This window comes from Lepidothrix coronata, unplaced genomic scaffold (genome assembly GCF_001604755.1).
Source record: "Lepidothrix coronata isolate B3197 unplaced genomic scaffold, Lepidothrix_coronata-1.0 Scaffold173, whole genome shotgun sequence".
NCBI classification, from domain to species: Eukaryota; Metazoa; Chordata; class Aves; order Passeriformes; family Pipridae; genus Lepidothrix; species Lepidothrix coronata.
The window spans coordinates 1,631,589-1,636,230 of record NW_016690353.1 but is presented as its reverse complement, the minus strand read 5'-3'; the positions used below and the strand labels follow the sequence as shown (position 1 = coordinate 1,636,230).

Here is a 4,642-nt window from a genome sequence, read left to right as displayed (position 1 = left end):
AAAATCACCCAGAGTTCCATCAGAGGGGATGGAATGTGGTCCAGAATTGGAGATGGAGGGAAAAAACACTCAGAATTCCATTAAAGGGCATGGAATGTGGTCCAGGATTGGAAGATGGAGGGAAAAAACATTCAGAGTTCCGGGGGATGGAATGTGGTCCAGAAGTGGAGGAAGGAGGGGAAAACCACCCAGTGTTCCATCAGAGAGGATGGAATGTGATCCAGGATTGGAAGATGGAGGGGAAAAACCACCCAGAGTTCCACCAGAGAGGATGGAATGTGGTCCAGGATTGGAAGATGGAGGGAAAAACCACCCAGAGTTCCATCAAAGGGGATGGAAAGTGGTCCAGAAGTGGAGAATGGAGGGGAAAACCATCCAGTGTTCCATCAAAGGTCATGGAATTTGGTCCAAGAGTGGAAGATGGAGGGAAAAATCACCCAGAATCCCATCAAAGGGGATGGAATGTGGTCCCAGAGTGGAGAATGGAGGGGAAAAAACACCCAGAGATCCATCAAAGATCCATCAGAGAGGATGGAATGTGGACCAAGAGTGGAGGATGGAGGGGAAAATCCACCCAGAATTCCATCAAAGGGGACGGAATGTGGTCCAGAAGTGGAAAAAATATCCAGAATTCCATCAAAGGGGATGGAATGTGGTCCAGGAGTGGAATGTGGACATTGCTTTGTCCATGCAAAGCAGTTGCACTGAACAGAAGATTCCAGAGGACTGGAGGAAGGAGGGAAGTCTTCTGCAGAGGGGCTCAGGCTTCAGGGAGTCATCCTTAGGTGAAGGAGGCTGTTGGGAACATGGAAAATTCAGGGAAGAAGCAGCACTGGCAGCTTTCAGGGGATAATTCAACAGGGATAGGCTTTGGAAGGCAAGAAAATGGGAACATACCAAAGGAAAAGCTGCAAACACACCTGGGATCAACCTCAGGGCAATGTCCATAGGGATGGGAGAAAGTTGGGAGTCCAGGAGGAACTGGAATGGAGCAGAATTTAAGGAATAATGAGGAGGCTCTGGGCTAAAACCAGGGTTTAATTGTGTTTATGGAAAAGAGAAAATTCTGGCTTAGGAGCCTGGACTGAAATGCAGAGGAGAAAATGATGTAGGGATTGGTGAATATTCCAGGGAGTGTTGGTGGAAGAGCTGCTTATTCACTAAGGAAACATCTCCAGAGCTGATAATAAATAATAAATAATAAATCAATGATTATTTCAGGGATTCGAAGCAGAGCCTGCAGTGCCCAGCTCAGATTTGGGGATCCAGTTTCCAGATTCTCCATTTAAAGCAAATAAATCCTGCCCTGGATCCAGGTCTGTGCTTGATCTCTGGGATTGGGAGCAGGGAAGAGGATTTTTGGGGTGTCCCAGGGATCAAGTGGCTCCCTGGCAGGGGGTTGGGGGCCTGTTGCTGCCCCTTATTTTGGGTTTCCAATCCCACGGGGCTATTTTGGGGGTGGGGGAACTAAACTCAGAGTCAAGGTTGGACTATTTTGATATCCTGGTCTTCCTTCTGCTTCTCCAAGCGCCCAAAAAAGGGCTGGGAGGTGAAAAAAACTATTCCATAAGGAGCTGGATCTGCCCTGAGCTTGGAAACTCGGGGCTGCAAAACATCTCCTAAATCCCAAACCATTCAATCCTTCCCAGGCAAGTGGCATTTTGAGGTCAGAACAGTTTGACATTGGTTCTCCTGCCTCCCAAATAATTAAAAATATCACTGTTGCTCCCTTCTGATTCACTTCAGGCAGGTGGGACCTGTCAGTGGTGCTGAGGGGGGAGCAGAGGGATCATTCCCAGTGGAAAAGGAGGGAGCTGTCGGATGCAGGAGTTTTATTTAAGCAGCAGAGAAGAAAAAGAGCAAAAGGCACCACTTTTTGAGGTCTTTTTTTTTTTTTTAATGTCCCTTCTAATTAGGCTTGATTGGTGTTGGTGTTTCCCTGAAAAATTAACAATATTTATCCCTTAATTGCATTTGGTTCCACATCCAAAAGCCACGGATGGCTCAGGAAGGTGGAGATTTAAATAAAGGCACACAAATGTTCTTTCCCTGCCTTTCCTTCTAAGCAGGAGATGGAGAATCCAGCAAGGGACATCCATCCAGGAGGGAAAAATGTCTCTGGTGAGGGCATCCCAACCCTGGCAGGGTCCAAATGCAACGCTGGAAACACAGGGATGATCCCAGAATCCCTGAGGTTGGAAAGACCTCCGAGGTCACCGAGTGCAAATGGGGAATCCTAATAAAGAATTGATCTGGGTTTCCTTCCCAGGTCAATTAATAGGGGGAAAAAAAGGTCATAATGAGTGAATTTAAGTGGGATAAATTATGGAGTGGAACCATGGAATGGTTGGGGTTGGAAGGGACCTGAAGGATCATCCCAAATAATCTTGGGATTTTCTCAGCTCTGGGATTTTCAGCTCTGGGATTTTTAGCTCTGCCCCAAAAGAGGGATGAAGACAAGGAGTGATGAGGGTTCTATTGACCTTTAGAAGGAGAGAATTCCATACTAGAGGCGCTGGAAATGTGGATTTTCCTCCCTCCCTCTTTCCAGGGATGTTTCCAGAGCGTCCCTTGGGCAGGTTGGAGGGGAGCAGGGATGTTACAAACTGCTGCCTCCTCAGCCCTCCTGCCCTGGGGGAGCTCCCTGCTTCCTAAAAGGCATCACTTATCCTGGCAGGAATGTGGGGGAAGGTGGAAAGCCACAGGAATTTCATGGAATGGGGGGTATTTTCTGGGAGCTGGATGCAAGGGCTGAGCAGCCCCGGGAAAAGGGGGAGAAAAAGGCAAAGTGTGTTCTCCTGTCTTCAGTTTTCTTGGGGTGACACTGGAAAAGGGCCTTTTCCCAACATTCCAGGGGTTTCTTTAGCAGCTGATAATGTCTGAGTTTGAAAGGTCTGGAGATGGGTAGGTTTGGATGGGATATTGGGAAGGAATTCTTGGCTGGGAGGGGCTGGAATGGATTTTTTCCCAGTGAAGCTGTGGCTGCCCCTGGATCCCTGGAAGTGTCCAAGGCCAGGTTGGAGCAACCTGGGCTAGTGGAAGGTGTCCCTGGGCTGGACCTGTGTCTTTAAGGTCCTTCCCAACCCAAACCATGCTGGGATTCCATGATTTTATTTCAAGATTCACCCAGTGCCAGGAGAACTCCCTAATCCTTGCCCAGCTAAACTTCCAACCCAGAGGACCGACGATTCTCCCAGGAGAGAAAAAGCTTTTTGCCAATGCCACTAAATTCAATATTCAGAGGCTTTTCTTGCCTCTTCTCTCCCAGGTGGAAATGAATTTGCAAACACTTGAACACCATTAAAAAAAACAAACAAACATCTTCTTTCTTTACTTCTCCTTTTTGGGTTATTTTTGGTTTTTTTTCCTCAGCTGAGTGAAATGTTTTGATGTCCAGCCCCTTTGCTGTGGTGGACTGGCTCAGCACAAATTGAATTATTCGGGGCAACCAAATTATCTCATTATTTATAGGACAAAGCCCTTGCAGAGCCTCGGATCAAGAAAGGCTGGTTTTAGTAAAAACCAGGCCCTAAAATGACACCTGGTTTATAACAATTCTGGCAGTTTGGAGGCCTCTCTTTGTCTGGCTTTGGCACGAGGACAGTTCCTGCAAAATGTGTGTCTGGGATGCAAGGAAAGGGAACATCCTGGTGGGTGGGTGCTGCGTCTGCACAGGGGCAGTGGAGCATATTTTGGGAAATGTGCTCGGTAAGAGAAAGTTCTGCCTCACTTGTCACCTTGAGAGAGGCTGAACAGCTCAGGAAAAACTGGGAATAACGTCTCCAGCAGTTCGGGAAGGGGTTTGAGGTCCCTGCCTGCCTTGCTGGGGATCTTATGGCCCAATTAAACAGGGGGATCTGTTGGAAAATCTGGAATTAATTTGCTTTAGAGTGAGACAAGCAGAGGGTTGGGCAGTGGTTGGGCTGCAAAACTGTCGGCAGCTGGAATTCTGGAGGCTCATTTTTCCAAGCAGGATTCTCCCTTCTGGCAGGGCTTGTGAAGCTGCTTTTCCCCTCCATCCCAGCCTTTCCCTCCCTCCCAGCCTTTCCCTCCATCCCCGCCTTTCCCCAGGGAGCTGGGGCCCTGGGAGTGCACAGTCATCCTCAGGGAAAAAAGCTCTGGAGCTGAGCTGGGGCGGGAATGTCACCTCCAGAGTTCCTGCCTGTGCAGAACCAGAGGGAATGAGGGAAGGGAAGAAGGAGGAAAATGCCCCCAAACGTTTCCCTGGGGCAGGTGCATCCAGGGGTGGGATCACCAGGATCATTCCTGGTCTTTATAACCGGGATCATTCCTTGTCTTTCCCAGCTCCCCCTGATCCCTGACATGTGCCACTTGTTGGAACCGGGCTAAAAAACCCTTCCAAAGCTCCTTCTTCCCAGTTTTTTGGGCCTCCCAAAGAACCTCCAACCCCTTCAGAGCCACCTTAAATGCCTGGAAAACTCCCACATTCCTGGAGCATCCCGAGCCCCGGGAAAAGAAAACCCCCCACATTCCTGGAGCATCCCGAGCCCCGGGAAAAGAAACCCCCCACATTCCTGGAGCATCCCGAGCCCCGGGAAAAGAAACCCCCCACATTCCTGGAGCATCCCGAGCCCCGGGAAAAGAAACCCCCCACATTCCTGGAGCATCCCGAGCCCCGGGA

The 4,642-nt window shown here is 49.2% G+C and overlaps 1 protein-coding gene across 1 annotated transcript in view; it reads right to left on the bottom strand.

Annotated features, from left to right (window-relative positions):
• Positions 1–4,642, bottom strand: part of TMIE (transmembrane inner ear) — a 13,505-nt gene that overhangs the window by 8,099 nt on the left and 764 nt on the right. The window lies entirely within an intron of this gene.